The sequence below is a fragment of the Cyprinus carpio genome, chromosome A13 (assembly GCF_018340385.1).
Source record: "Cyprinus carpio isolate SPL01 chromosome A13, ASM1834038v1, whole genome shotgun sequence".
Lineage (NCBI taxonomy): Eukaryota > Metazoa > Chordata > Actinopteri > Cypriniformes > Cyprinidae > Cyprinus > Cyprinus carpio.
The window spans coordinates 12,135,994-12,153,143 of NC_056584.1; the positions used below are offsets into that span (position 1 = coordinate 12,135,994).

The 17,150-nt window shown below is 35.5% G+C and overlaps 1 pseudogene; it reads left to right on the top strand.

Annotated features, from left to right (window-relative positions):
- Nucleotides 1-17,150, top strand: part of LOC109065427 — a 146,659-nt pseudogene that overhangs the window by 26,820 nt on the left and 102,689 nt on the right.

Genomic DNA, 17,150 nt, shown 5'->3' on the forward strand with positions numbered 1-17,150 from the left:
AATCTAGGCTCATTGTAAAAATGTTCCTATGTCTATATTTTTTGCTGAACTCCAAAAAATACCTATACATACAATTCACTGCAGCTTCCAACTGAAATGAACAGTAGTGGTAGTACAACGCAAACAACTTTATTCCTTTCACACAAATTATAATTACAGGGGCAGATAATTGATTAAATTATTATTATATATATATATATATATATATATATATATATATATATATATATATATATATTTTTTTTTTTTTTTTTTTTTGCAGGGTTCTTTGCACAGTACTATGATCCTTAAACACTTTTACCACATTTTGAGGTTGGTATTACATAACCAGCTCCATATGTACTGTACAGCTTTTCTGATGCAGTAAACTTGGTAGCTCACCCGGTACAGCACTGCACTTGAAATATATGAAAAAAGGAGTATACTTTGGGCGTTAGAAGGGAGATGCCTATGTAGGCTGCATACAGTACAGCAGAGCGGCTCGCTAGGTTTTGGAACAGAGCGTGTGAGTGTGTGTTGCTGCAGTCATGCAGATCATTTGTAAATCTGTAAGCTTATATGCAGCTGAGGGGCTGTTAACGTAGGTTTACAGATAGCCTCAGTATGACCTTTCTCAAGGCAAGACCTCTGTGATGGATTGGTTCTGAAACCTTTGACCTCTGTGGTATAATGTCTGGCCATAGGCATCTGTCTGAAGGTATCTGGTGGTATGGAGTCATTTCTTCACTCATTGGAGGGTGCTGTGCTTCCAGAGCTTCAAAAAATACTTATGAAATGATTTTTGCTTGCAGACTTTAAGTTCACAAAACTTTCTTCTGCAGCGTCAGGCACTGTAAACATTGACAACACTTTAAATAATCATTTATAATGGGCTGATATGGATAACAAAGAGTGCACGGCATGGTTTACATTGCACTTACCTTGAAATATTAAACACCAATTAACACACTTATTTCAGCCATTTTCTCCAAACCCACAATGGATTTTACGACTGTTGTTTGATATTCTCTACAGCTTAAGTTACCCCAGTGGAGCACGATGTACATGCTATAGGTTTACTATGGTCTTTGGCAGCTTTGGCTAATGTGGGTTTTTGAATGGTGGACATGTACAAAGAATATCAGTGAATGATTTAAAGTGTTCCTTGCAGTGCTGACAGTAATATTGAGCCATCATTAAATCCTCATAAAAAGCAGTGAATGCCAGCAGGCCAGATGGTGTCTGTTATTTCATGAATATATTTTACAGTACCTTAGACCAGGAGCTTGTGGAGCCAGGGGAGGGTGAGAGAAAGGATGAGAACAAGTAAGAGATTGCGCACGTTCTTCAAGAATTCCTCCCACAGTCTTTTATACCTCAGTAACAGTAGACTGGCAACTATCACGTCCACCTGGCGCCGCTCTACTGCAGTATGTTTGCGCAATATTTTGCAGCTCAAGTGGATTGTGCTGGCTCTGTTCTGGTCTTAAGGAGTGGTCTTTTTTTGGCTTGAGTCTAGGTTGGCTCTGTGTGCTCAAGCCACTTTGTCTGATTGCACAAGTTCGCTTGGACAGCCTTGACTGGCTTTACACATACTGGTCTGTCCATATATCCATCACTACCACTAAAGCACTGGCCTAAAATCTGCTCCACTCACTTAAATCATTAAAGTAGCAGATTAGGTCATTTTCTGTTCACCACCAGGCTTCCTGGAAATGCTCCTGGAATTGCTCATAACTGTTGGTCTTCTGTTCTTCCTGCTGATGATACAGAGGGCGACCTTTCCAACCTGCTGCAGTGTTATGGAACACACTGAAGTGATGTCAAGAACTCTTTTCTTGACTTTATACAGTGTAAATTGCTGTTTGTGTTTAAATGACTGTTTATTGGACTGATTATGTTTGCACTGAGTGCAGCGATTATGTTCTTTTTGAATTGCACTTCTGCGTAAAGCTGCTTTTTCTGCAGCTGGTACTTTTCTAAATTATTTATTTAAGGTTGAAATGACTTAGAAAACCTATGGAAACCAATTACCTCAAACTTTGCAAGCCAAGTAGTTCATCACATTTGTGTTGTAGCTTACTATAGGTAATTATTATAGATCATAGATCATAAGTTTTATTTGACATAAAACTGAATGAGAGTCCAAAAAGCTGATAGAGCTTGAATGGCCTTAGGGAGGAAATTATAATTTCTTGGTGAACTATTCATTTAGGTATTGGTAACTCAATTTCATGAATTAAGATATGATTAATATTAAACTTTAAGTTAAGTACACAGAACTTAACAGAACTTTTTAAAACCTGTAAAAGACAACATATTTTTGGGGCAGCACTAAGCCTTTTATGTGTTTCCTAAAATATATTTGTTCCATAAAACTGAAAGAAAATAAACATATAAATAAATAAGAACTTTGAGTTTTTATTACTTTTAAAGTGTGTTGTTGAATCCAAAAACTTTTAAAAACAGTAAAACTGCAATAACAGAGTGTATATGATGCCCACCCAGGAAATCAAATTCAAAGTCTTCTGTCTCTAAGGCTGTAAAGAAGTGGTTTTGTAATCTTCAGGTTTAAGATTTGGCTAGCCACACCATAAATATATCACGTGATCAAGTGAAATGCAAGACATTAAATAAGTTGTTAATATGTTTGTTCTGTTTAACGTTTTAAAGTCAAAACATTTCCCCTTCACTTTTTTTTTTACTTTTGTTTCTAATATGTGGAATAGTATATGTGGAATGAAGTAAAACATTTTGACATTTTTCTTTTCATTTTTCATAATTTAGCTAGATGCATGACATGCAAACAAATAAAGTGTGATAAGATGGTCAGTGCTACAGGTGGTATAGCATTGACCAGTATGTACTACAGTACATATACACTATAAAGTATGCAGTGCTTTCCCATCACCTTCAACATGCTTTTGTATATTTATATACTTTTCTTTGTCTGTAGAATATGAAGTGGGCCTTAATTTTCTCTTCTTTCATTTGCGTTACTGAGCTTTTTAATGTTATTTAATTGCTTTTTAATGTTATTTAATCAGTTATTTTAAATCCTACAAGTGTCCTGTCTTGTCCTCAACCATGCTCACCTCTTTTTGCTTAAGAGCAAACTCCACCTCTCCATTGATTACTCTTTCTTTCTTTGTAATTTTACTCTGCCTCAACTTTTGAGGAGAGAAAAAGGGACATTATTAGCTCTTTTTATGCAGTTTTTCTCACAATGAGGGACTGAATTCAGAATGACACAGAAAGCAGTTTTCTTGCAATGTCTTTCCCCACCCTTGTACCTTTAATTAGATTCAGGGAAAATGAACCCTAATTAAAATTGTAGCACTCTGGATGAGAGGCGTTGTGAAGCGTGTTTTTTTTTTTTCTTTCTTTTCTTTTTTTTCTTCCAGCACAGACCTTTTGTTTTAATACAACCAACAGACTAGGTAGCAGATTGCCTCGGCACAAAAACATATTTTATTAGGCTTGCAATTAAAATGGGTTTGATTTCCTTCCTACTGCATCTCCTGTTCTCTACCTCTGCTCTATCTGCTCCTGTCATCCAGTGTTTCTACGCTCTGTTTCTTTGTCTCCTGTACATTAGTGATGGGAGTTGAGCCAATATCCTGTGAGGAAATGAAATCTAGGCAGAGCCAACGATGACTATCAGGTGCGGTTTTACCATCTGAGAGAATATGAGTGTCATCTTTAAATCTGTAGAGGTTTGGACCAGATTTATTGAAGAATTGAATTATTCCAGCCAGAAGGCCTACAGTGTTTGACTAAACTGTGATGGGATGAAAACAGTGGCTGCGTCCGAAAGCTTAGGCAGCTGACTTATGATGCAATGACCGTGCAGGCAGCATTTGCGCATGAAGGTACCTCCTGAAACTGATTTCAGACAAACTTCTGAAGCAGCATAATAATTCAGTGATCTGCAACAAAATAGAGTTTTGGTGATAACTAAGTGAACAGTTAATTACTACACTGCAAATTCAAAAGTTCATCAAAACATACATTTACACACAATCTGACAACCGAACGCGTCTTTCAAATGCCATCTTTATTGTTTAGCTCAACTGTCTTGAAATTGAATGTGCAGAATAGTGTAATATTATAGGCAGTGAAGGATACAGTACATCTATTCTGCCTTCAAAAATCAATAGATGTAGTCATCTCAGGAGACAGGATGTGACACGATCATTGGATTCAGTCTACCTTGTTGCCTACCTCCGTATGCATCTAGCTTTCAGATACAGCCAGTGTAAAAGTGACTTACTTTGTTGTTTATGCATTCCCTGGGACAGCTGGGAAATGTGATGCAGAAGTCACTTTAAGCTTTAACAGATAATCAGAACAATGAAGAATGTTTGAAGATATTTCTAAGCTATGTCAGTTTTAGCTTAAGAAAGCTACACTGATTCACACCTTTGTAAGTTGTTCACATGCAGCTTCCACTGCAATTTATAGGCTGCATGATGTCAAGGTGTATGATACAGTTAAATGCCAGAGTGTTCCATCACATTACAACTGATTAATCCACATATGGCAAACTGTTTTCTTTATCAGATCATGTCCATTCATGTCATGTCCAGCGGCCATTAACATCTGCTGTAAAACCACCATGATGAAGGGTGTCGCAGGAGGTCAGAAATGTGCAAAATCCACTTTGCGTGGCCATTTGGTCTGTTTTCTGAGGTCAAATTTTGCGTGTGTGCTTGTGTGTCTTGGTTAAACAGCAGCTCGAACAGTACTGCACTCAGTAGAACTGTTTGCAACCTGGCCACACTTTCTCTGCTCCATATCTGTCTGAGATTGCTGATTTTTAAATGCCAAATTTACATAGTAATGCCGTGGTAGTCTGTTGACTAAGAAAGTGTGTGATGGCTTTTGAATCTCTTTATCTGATGCTAGTCAGTTCAGTTTGAAGTTTGGGCACCTGAAGACTGACGTGATCAGTAAGATTTTCTAAAGAAATGCATTAAGAGATGCATTAAATTGTAAGGAAATGTTACAAAAGATTTCTAATCAAGGAACCCTGAAAAAAATGAATCATGGTTTCCAAATAAATATTAAACTGTTTTCAGCATTAATAATAAAAAGAAATGTTTCTTGAGCACCAAATCAGCATATTACACACATTTCTGGCTGCTTTGCCATCACAGGAATAAATTCCATTAAAAGAATGTAATTTTAAATTGTAATAATATTTCACATTGTTGTTTTTATAGTATTTTGATCAAATAAATGCAGCTTTGCTAAGCCTAAGAGACTTCTTTTTTAAAAATATTTAAATATTTTTACCTACAGTTAATTTTTGGATGGTAGTTTTAGTGCATATCTGTATATTGTTGTTTTATTATATAAGAATCACATATCACAAAACATCTGTGCAAAAGGGGTTGTTAACAGTGTGTATTTATACGGTATGTTTTCTTGACACATCTGTCTGCATATGTATTGTGTATATGCACATTAATTCATTTACTAGGAGAAAGCCTGCAGAATGTAAAGGGAGTCTGATTAACTGACCATGAGCGCAGCTAATTACTGAATTAAAGAGTGTGCATTGAGCTGAGCGTGTCCGATCTGGCAGCCTGGGAGAAACATATGCCAAAGAGCTCATGTAACCTGGATAAACACATACAACTCAAAACAGACAGAGGTCTGTGTCAGTAAAAAGGTTTGGTTTACATAAAGTATGGCTTTCACTCCTGATGATTAAAATATTTCTGCACTGATATTATTATCTTGGCTGACATAGATAAGCTGCATTGTCTCAAAATAAATAAATCACGAAGTTATTTTAAATCCTACAAGTGTGTTTAGACATCAGAACATTATAACGTACAGTATAAAATTGTCATTTTAATGTTAATTAATTTTAAGTACTGTATGTGATTGTCATTTTAATGTTGTTATTAAATTCTTAGTTTTTTTTAGGTGGTGTTAGTAAATTGTTTATAATTGGAAGTTTTTATTTTTATAATGTTACAAAAAATATATAATTCGAAATTTTTATTCATCAAAGAATCCTGAAAAAAAAATTGTAAATCAAGTTGAATTTAGGGTAACATTTTTATAATGGTATTCTCTGTTTATCCAGTAGCATGTTATTTAAAAAGTGTTTTTTTTTTTTTTTTTTTTACACTTCATTTTTTTTTTCTTTGCAGCATGTGATGAGTGGACAGTTCTTCCGAGTCCCAATCTTCATCGTGATGTCAACCATTTTAGACACACAACAGTTGTCAGCAATGAGTAAGTTCTTAATGTGGTCTCTTCCCATGTGTTGATACCATCAGTAGTATACTGTATGTACTCTCCCTGCACCCAGGTTATTTAGTTAAACAAATCTTGTGTCAGAAAAAAAAAAGTTCACTTGAATTTGTGGCCTTATCCTCTCATTTCCTTTGGAAAGATGTTTTGGCAAGGCAAACAGTTTAAAATACAAACAGAAAAGGTCTGTGTTTTCTCTTCTCCTCAGCTCAATGTACATTTTAGGTGGTTTCTCTGGTGTGATCCTGAACGATATTCTGGTGTATAAGCCTGCTAACTGTGAGGCCTTCCTCGAGGTGGGTCTTTGTCAGAGCTCTGGTCCTGGTGTTTGCTGTGTCTGGATTGAGGAACACTGTGTACCCTGAGACTCCAGCCATGCTAATGACAGTGTGCCTGCCTCTTTCTGTCCTGCACGCACACCTAAGAACCTATCATTTTAAAAGCTTATGCTAAAACCCCGGCTACACAGAATTACTTTTATGGTCAATTATGGAGGTATTGTGACCTGTCTTAGAGGCATGTTTCATCATACATTCACACTAAATTTATTTCTAATTCAAAGGAGTCAGTGAAAGTGGGTCTTGCTTCATGCTGAAAGGATTTATTTTGTGGTTGACTAAATTATTCTTTACTATAAGGCTATTTAACAAGGCTATTGAAAAAATTTATATCTTTCCTGCATTAAATTGATCAAAAGTGGAAGTAGACATTTTTAACAATACAAAATGTTTGTTTTTGTTTTTTTGTTTTTATTTTTATTTTTGTTTTTTTTTTTTTTTTTTTTTTTTAATTTTTGTTTTTCGATTAGTCTTTTTATTTATTAGGATGATGTGACACTGAAGACACTGACAATCCAATGAATGCATTTTAAAATATATTAAACTAGAAAACAGTTGTCTTTAATTCTAGGAATATTTCAAAACATTACTGTTTTAAATGTTTAAATGTATTTTTGATCAAATAAATGCAGCCTTGGTGAGCATAAGAGATGTCTTTAAAAACATTTTTAAAAATCTGACGGCAAACTTTTGAACAGTAGTGTGATCTTTTTAAATGTTTACACATCCTTTCAACTTGTGGGAATGTCTATACACCTGGTTTACTATCGCACATCACCATCCCAGTGGGGTGAAGTTCACTGTACATCTCATTCAATTGTGTCAAACGCACACCTGGAGAGTATTTTTCCTTCCCATAAATCCTCTGTCAGGAGATTATTGTTAAGCCACAAATAATCCTATTTACACTTGATACATTGGGAGGCTTATATGCAGAGCCACTCACATGTTCTGCTTTACCTTGAGGACATACAGCCTGTTTTCCACTGGGTAAATCCTGCCTGACTGTGAAAATGCCTGTTGATTATTGACTGAACAAAAGGTCAGTTGGCGCATAATAATCTCATTTTGATGTAATTATGATGGCAATGAAACCAAACTCCAGCGATTGTGGATACAGATGTTTTTGTCTGTGGGCAAAACTGGACCTGAGAGAATTACTGCAATTACGCGTGGTGTTTGGAGTGCTATCGGAGGTGGATTGGACTTCAATTAAGTAATGGACTGACACACAAGTTCATGATGGGTTATTCTGTATTGTGTGTATCTCAGACAAGTTCATGATGGGTTATTCTGTATTGTGTGTATCTCAGAGACCAATAATGGTGCAGTTTATCATTGTATGTAGGCTCTGTTTGGGTGGTGTATACTGCACACAATGCCCTCCATAAGTATTGGAACAGTAAATACAAAATTGTTCTGTTTGCTGTGGAGTCAAGAAATATGTAAAAATGATTAAAAGATGAAAATGAGGTTTATCATTGTATGTAGGCTCTGTTTGGGTGGTGTATACTGTACACTATAGTATCTGGACTTCATGTTGTACTTTATTTTGGAGTTTGTTCCTGATATGTGATGTGAGCATAAGTATTGGAACAGTTGCTTCACAGGTCTTTCAAAGTGTCCAGCTGTGTCCGGTTGCATTAATTCTTCAGATATCACACACACACACACACACATATATATATATATATAAACATTCACATCAAAATAAATGTTCATAAATGTTGAATCATTACCAGTTGAGGCATAGTAAATAGTAATTTCTTTTCTCCCATCCTTTGTGTTCATTTTTGTCCTGGATTTTCTCATTGTTTATTCTTTGAAACAGTTCCAGACAAAAGCCAGTTCCTGTGTGATCTCTCTTTCCCAGAAATAATAATGAAAACAAACCAACAAACAGAAAACATCCTCCCAAAAAGAAAAGAACAGGAACAACTGTACTTATGTGTTATGATGGTTATTCATGGTCTGAAATAAACATATTCACATTCGGTACAAAAGATTCTTCTCTGTCCTTGACTCTTCCCCTCGATTCTGCGCTTTTAATTTTGCTGTGCCCTGCCCTGTCCACCTCCGCTGTTCAACTTTAGCCTAACTTCTTTAAAGATAACACAATGTTGTACAGTATATTTATACCAGAAGTTATCTTATTTCCGTCCTCTTGTTTTTCAGTCTTTGAAGAGCTTTACCAAATGCAGTGTTCGAAGTGAGCAGGTTTGCAGCAAACTGGTGAACTGTAGGAGTTGCTTGCTTAACATCAACTGTCAGTGGGAACCACAACAGCAGGAATGTCATGCTTTGCCTGCTGAGTTTAAGTATGGATGAATGGATAGATGTACTGACAGAGTTATTAAGATTAAAATAATAATAATAATAAAGTAAATAATACTTTTATTCAGCAAGGACACATTAAAAATGATAGTGAAGATATTTATAATATTAAAAACACACTTCTATTTCAAATAAATGTTCTTTAGCAGTTTTTATTTATCAAAGAATCCTGGGGAAAAAAAGTATCACTGTTTCCACAAAAATATTAAGCAGCACAATTGTTTTCAGTTGTTAAAATTGTGAGAATGTTTCTTGAACACTAAATCAGCATATTAGAATGAATTCTGAAGAATCATGTGACTCTGAAGACTGGAGTAATGACGCTGAAAATTGAGCTTTGCCATCACAGGAATAAATTACATTTTAAATGTATTAAAGTAAAGAACAGGTCTTTTAAATTGTAATAATATTTTACAATGTTACAGTTTAACTGCATCTTGGATGCAAGCTTGGTGAGCATAAGAAATGTCTTAAAAATCTAACTGACGCCAAACTTTTGAACAGTAGTGGAAGTGTCAAAAAAGTGTCACACCTATCTGTTTGAAAACAGCACAGGGAAGCGGCCCACATTTTTTAGCTAATCAGAACACCAGCCAGTTCTCTACCTGTGGTCATTTTGTCCATTCAGATTTGTTGACACTGGGTTTGCCGAACTGATGATTTTTGGGGGACACGGTTTTGGAAAGGGTAGAAAAGTTAGAAAAATGTCTTAAATTGTTTAAAGCACCTTTAATTTTATGCGAGTTTGTGCATCTCGGACACAGAACAAAGGAAACATATTTCCATACTCTGAGGGAATCTCTTCCTGTCTTATTTGATCTGATCTAGTTTGAAAGCAGGAAGTGATACAGTTGTTTGATGTATTATTAACATTCTTGTGTCTCCCTTGGGAAGAAATGTTTTATTTTTACACTTTGAGAAGGACCTGTACCTATTCTCTGTATTTTCCAGTCTCCTGTAAAGAGAGACTGGAAAACACAAACACACATACAGACATGCTCACAAATATACAAAAGTGAGTGTTTAATTTGTCAGTAAATAACCATAATTCATATACACATTGAGGGTTTGAGTTGGCCGTTCTCCTGCTGTCTGTGCTGATATCATGATCTTCCAGAAAGACTCAGTTTTCAGCTGTCATATTTCGTTCTCCTGTTTGCTCTGTTTTCATCTTTTTCTTTTATGACTGATTTTTCATTTGTTATCATAGAAAATCAAGTTTTTTTACATGGGACAGAAGGCCAGTTCCAAGTGCGGTAATTATTCAAGTTTGCTGAGCTATATATCAATTCATGGCTGCGCAGTCTGTCAAGAAACCCAGGGTTTATTGTTGTTTTTCTTCATCCTGATATTTCTTTCTTCATCACATAACAGCCTTTATCTTAGAGTATAATCAACCACATTTTATAAAATACACAGTTGAAAAGAAAGGGATGTTTATTTTTAGTGCTGTGTGATTTCATAATTGACTGTGACCATGTGCTTTTCCTTTTGTTTTGCTCTTCAGGAATTTGAGGAGGTGGGTGTTTGTGGTTAACCACTGTCACAGTTAATTATTCAGAGTTCAAAACCCAGATTGTAGGATGGTCCTTAATTTTCAAATGTGGTTTGTTTTTTGATTTATGTTTAATGTTTTGGGGTTTGTGTGATTTTTTTATGTTTTTGAAACAAGGCTGCATTTATTTGATCACAAATACAGTAATTTTGTGAAATATTACAATTTAAAACAGCTATATATAACAATTGTAAAATGTTATTTATTCCTGTGATGGCAAGTCTGAATTGTCAGCCATTACTCCAGTCTTCAGGGTCACATGATCTTTCAGAAATTATTCTAATATGATTATTTGGTGCTCAAGAAACATTTTTTATTATTATCAATGTTGAAAACAGCACAATATTTTGTGAAAAAACATGATACATAGAAAGTGCATAGTGTACCGTTTAGAAAGCTCCTTTTATCAATATCCTAATCAGAATGATTTGTTTGCATTGTCTTGTGTGAGTGAGGCCTATAGTGTACCGTTTAGAAAGCTCCTTTTATCAATATCCTAATCAGAATGATTTGTTTGTGTGTGGAGAGGGTTGGAGTCAGGTTGGAGATGCGTGTCTTGATAATGCCCAGCACTACTGTAAAAACCTGGACGGCAACATTGCCTCTCTGACCTCCACCAGGCAGGTGGACTTCATACTGGATGAGCTGCAGGAGAAGGTGAGTCAAGCTCAGTCACTGTTGTTTGTGTTATAGTTTACATTGATTTGTCTTGTAATGGTTGGGTATTGATCTAGAACACAGTCAGCAGTTACCGTTTTATCAGTATGTTGATTACTGATTAGTTATGACAGCAGTCAGTGCCATACCAGTGAAATTTCACGGTACTAGATACCGGTTTTGAAAGCAGTGACTGATTTTTTTCCTTTTTTTTGACTTTAGTTGTTATTTTTTCATGAATGAAAAACATGGCCTTTTTTAGTCTTTTACATTCAGTCATTAAGTATGCTATTTTCCAAAACGACTTAAACATGAGGAACATCACAAGTAATTTATCATACAAAGATGAGCTAGAGTAATAATGCCTGTTTTACATTCACTTAATACTTTGCCAAGACAGGCATTACAGAAAGTAGAAAGACATATATTGCTACTTTTTTTTTTTAATTAATTTTGGTATTGAAATTGTCTTGTGTGAGTGAGGCCTACATTACAGAATGTAGAATGTGTATATTGCTACTTTTTTTTTTTTGATGCTGACAGCAAGCTTTTTTTTTTGACTGACACAAGCTCTTCTGTCTGGGCGCCTGACTTGTTTACCTAAATTAGTTCTCGATTTTAAGTATATTTGCCTTGCACTGCTCTGAAGCCCATTTTAAAGTGATTATTTAAACACCCTCAAATATCCCGACAGATATTTCTGTCCAAGTAAACAAACATTAGCATTTACAATTTATTTAGTGAGTTTCTGTGTGTCAAGTCCAGATGTAGAGCCAGATGTTTTGGGTGTAGGTTGGTTTCTAAGTGTCAGTAAAGCTTAAACTTCAACTTTACACGTCAAAAAACCTTACTCATGCCTTCAGTAAAAAGCCATTCTGCACAAAATCTGTGGAGTCTCCCCGGTCCTGTGCTGTAAATATTTGTCATGTGTTAATTAAAAGGAAAGGAGTGACTCTTTCCGTAATCCGCTCCCTCGCTGATTGCGGCGTGAGCCTCTGTGTCTAAGCAGCTTTTGTCCTTTGAAGATTAACACAGTTTTCTAAGGACCCACCTTTGATGTGAAAAAGATTCACATGCACTGTGTTTTTTGTCTTTGCTGTCACTCACACAGACAGTCACTCACTCCCTGTGAATGCACAAACTCACAAGAGACCTTAAACCTTTTAAACCTTTTAATCAAAGTACACAAGGCCTTTTCATACAGAGAAGTTGTTCATTTGAATGGAAAATCTGAAAGTTGGTTTATGTCAAATTCAGTTTGTTTTGCCTTGAATTGATAGTTAAACTGCGTTGGCCTTTTGCCTTTCCTTTAAAGAAGAGAGAAAAGAGAAACAGAAATAAAGGCATATTTATAAGACCATAACACGTCTTATGCACAGTAAACAGGCTTATTAGCCATCAAAATGTCAAGGTGCACTGAATGAATGTCCAGCAGGATAGTCTGTAATGTGGCAAAATCGGGTTCAAATTGAGTTCGAATGGCAGTTTATGAAGATGAACTCTTCTGTTTTATTTCACTGAATGTATCACATCTGCAAATATGTCAGTCTGTTTATCGTTTTAACTTCAAATGTCTTTGTTCTTCACACTAATGCTCATAATCAGAGTATTTATGAACACAGACTGATAGCAGCTTATTGAACCTGTTCAAAGCAATTTTAATGCATATAAACATGCTTTATGGTAGATATGTGGCACAGTCACATTTTAGTATCCAGCAAGTGTATGTATGAATGTATGTATGTATTTATTTCTAATAACATGTTCCTGCATTTGGTTGCAGCACATTTTCTAAAAACACATTTAGTTTTTCAAATAATAGTAGCCGTTTTGTTTTGTTTTGTGGTTTCAAGAAATAAAAATGTTTGTCAATTTTTTTTATGCAATTTTTTAAATTCTGTTTTTTTACTAAATGTAATTTTAAAATCAACCCAGAAATAATAATAATAAAAATGCTATTCATACAAGAGGTCTATTTAAGTCATTGCATGTATGAATTGCATTTTTTGCATTTTATGTTGAATTTTATTATATGGTGTATGTGTGCGTGTGTGTGTAAAGAAGACATGAACAAAGCCATTTTCTATCTTGCAGAAACTAACTCCCTGGGTGGGTCTAAGGAAGATAAATGTTTCATACTGGGGGTGGGAGGACATTTCTCCCTTTACTGCCAGCATGCTGCAGTGGTTACCAGGGCAGCCAAGTGACTCAGAGTTTTGTGCATACTTGGAAAGAGGTAGCCGGACTCAAAGCCAGACCTTGCTCTGCCAACACAGAGGGACTGATCTGTGAGAAGCCAGTTGGTGAGAAAAGATTTCGTTGTGGGGGTTTTTTTTTATTTTTTTTTTTGCACCTTTCCTTTGTAACATGAACTTGGAGGTGATTCAACGCCTGCTCTGTGGTGGATGCTGTTCTTATACATCAAACCCAAACTCAGTCGGCTCTCTCAGAAAACTCCACAGGGTTCTGAAGAAATGGGAAGTCTGGCACTGTTCTACACATCCTTACTCCTTTAGTAGACTTTTATTAAATATATTTGGTCTTAATTTGATAATGCTTTTTGTTAGCAATTTGGGTGTAGTATTCTCAGCTCCATTAACATAAACTGTTTAATGCCTATTCCACAGAATTCTGGAAATTTTCCCTTAAATTTTATACAGATTTTTATTCAGTCTGTGCCTGCCTTTGGCTTTATTTATGACACAAATGTGGATGTGACTTGGTGTCTGCATCTGCCTTAACATTATTTTCCATATATGATGTATTGAAAAAGTGACATTTTATTAAATAATAATTTCCAGTTAAAGGGATACTCCACCCCAGAATTAAAATTTTGTCATTGATCACTTACCCCCCTGTCGTTCCAAACCCATAAAAGCTCTGTTCGTCTTCGAAACACAATTTAAGATATTTTGGATGAAAACCTGGAGGCCTGTGACTGTCCCATAGACTGCCAAGTAAATAACAGTGTCAAGGTCCATAAAAGGTATGAAAGTCGTCGTCAGAATACTCCATCTGCCATCGGACATGCAATCTGGGTTATAAGAAGCGACTGGAACACTTTTTGTAAGCAAAGAAAACAAAAATAGCAACTTTTTTCAATAATTCCTTTGTCAACCGTCTCCTCTGTGTCTCTCCATATCACCGTATGCTGTGTTTAATGTTATGTAAACAGTAAAAAATGAATCTAGTTTTTATCTAGCCTAATCAAAGCTAAATACACGTAGAAACAGTGCATCCTTGTGGCGCGGATGACACAGAAGAGCATACACAGCATATGGTGAAATATGGAGAGACACAGAGGAGACTGTTGACTTTATTTCTTTTTTTTTTTTACTTTGTATATGAGCAGAGCTGTTGAGTAATTTGCTGCAGTATATTATAGTTTGTATATAGTATAGTTATTATTATAGTATAGTATATAGTTATTAGTTTGTTATAAAACATAATTACAGTGGAGTGCAGTTTAATTGAAATGTGGGATTCTTAGGTTCCTAAAATCTTAGGATTAACTTTGGACAAATTAAAATTTGAATGAAATTTTATAGTGTAAAACAAATAAACATGTTTAAGATTGCTTTTTCTCAGTTACTAATGAAAGTAAATTTTTTGACATTGATCATCTGACTTTTATAGATGTTCTTGCTTCCATTCTTGATCACCAGGTTTTACGCAAACTTGGATTTCATGATGTTTTTGTTAAGTCAAAAGAAAATTTAAATGATTTAAAGTTGTTTGCATGTTTTTTAAAAAAGTTGTATTTACAGCACTGTTCAACAGTTTAACTTTTTGAGCGTTTTGAGCAGTGTAGAGTAGTGCTTGTTGTTTCTCCTATCACAAATGCAGACATGGTTTTATGTTTATGTAGCGCGATACGCAAAGCAACATGCACAGAAAAATCCAAATTAAACCCTGCGGCTCGTGACGATACATTGATGTGTAAAGACACAAAACGATCGGTCTGTGCAAGAAATTGAACAGTATTTATATAGTTTTTTTTACCTCTGATTCACGCAGTGTCCGAACTGTTAGAACTCTTGTGAACGTGCTTCACAGCAGCCTGCATCATCTTCTTGTGGCTTTATGGCGGATTGCAGACTTATAAGTGTTAGTATTGAAATTTTCTTAGTGTGGTAAGAAATTATAGTAATTTGTGCTCTGCATTTAACCCATCCAAGTGCACACACACAGCAGTGAGAAGTGAACACACACCCGGAGCAGTGGGAGCAGAGGAGTAACTGGGGGTTCAGTGACTTACTCAAGGGCACTTCAGCCATGGGTTTTGAGGGTGGAAGAGAGCACTGTTCATTCACTCCCCACCCACCTACAACTCCTGCCAGCACAGAGACTCGAACCTGTGACCTTCGAGTTACAAGTCCAATTCTCTAACCATTAGGCCACAATTGCCCCCAATAAGTGCAATATCACCACCTATCTCTCAAATGGACCATTAACACTCTATCTACAATCTCAATCTGGGGTGTTGTTGGTGGTCTTGTTGATAATGAGGATGCTGTGGTTGATGTTGTTAAAAAAAATCATAATTTGTGTTCTACTGAAGAAACAAAGTCACCTACAAGATGGATGCCCTGGGGGTAAGCAGATAAACATCAAATTTTCATTTATGGGTGAACTATCCTTTTAATAGGCATTATAACAAATCACACACAGTGTTGAGCGCAGAGTTTTTTAAATGTAAGAACTTTCATTTTTATGGGCATTATTACAAACGGTTTTGTACAGTTCCAAATGTGCCATCTGCTGGCAATTTGCTGATTTTGTATAGAACAATGCAAAATTGCTAATGTGCCGTCAAAAATCCAAATGATTTATGAAGTAAAGTGTGTGTGCTTTAAGATAATAATTTATACTTTTGTGTGTGGGTGTGTTTTAATTTAAGATAAAAACTTATAGCTACTTTTGACTAATCCATTTTCTTAAAAAATGGCTGAAATGTGAGGTTTATCACTATAGAAAACTTTAGTTATTTGTAAAGAACCTGTTTTTGAACTGTAAATTGTGTATTTTTACAGTCATTTTATGGCTGAAATGTGAGGTTTATCACTATAGAAAACCCCTGCTCATACAGTATTCATTTTATTTGTACAGGTATTAAAAAGCCTTAAATTATATTTTAAAAATACTGCAGATACCCTGTTAATTCTTTATTTATTTTTTTTTTTATTTGATAATTCATATGCAGTATGTTGGTTATTTTTAGGCAATGTTATATGCAATCCAGACAGGTGGTTTGATATAAGCATAACATATAAACCGAAGAACTCAAGTATGTATGTAAACATTTTATTTACCGCAGTTGTAAAGTGCTGGAAAATCTAGAAAATGTACTTTGAAAATGCTTGAAAAGTGCTTAAATTTGATTTTGGAAAAGGTGTAAGAACCCTGTGAAAAGCAGGCCATAATTTTCTGAAACTCATGTTAATTTATCAATTCAAATTTTCAGTCACTGAAAATGCTGATAATATCATTTGTAATAAAATCTCGATTTGTAAAATTGTGTTAATCTTGAAACTAGTGGTCTCAGACTTGTGTATATTTATAAGGAAATGGAATGTAATAGTTATTCAGTTTTCTATAGTTTGAACATTTTTTGCCCAGTATTTTAAATGATGTAATCTGCTTAAAAGTCATTGCAATACTGACTACTGTATTTTCATCCCTCAGTGAGCCCAAACCTTAGCGTGCTTCCATGTAAAATTCCCTGTGTCCTGCGAGCCAGCTGCGCCAACTGCACCAGCCAGGCCATGGAGTGCATGTGGTGTGGCAGCACCAAGCGCTGTGTGGATTCCAGTGCATATGTCATCTCCTTCCCATACGGCCAGTGCCCTGAGTGGCAAACTGAAAACTGTGGTGGTGAGTGCACGCTTGTACCATCAAGGACACACACAAGCATTAAGATGGCAGATTAGAAACTGGAGCTATTAGTCTGCAATATACTGGTGAAAACACACACAGCTTCTAAATTGCTTACTTTCTGCCTTCTCATTTTTCACTTC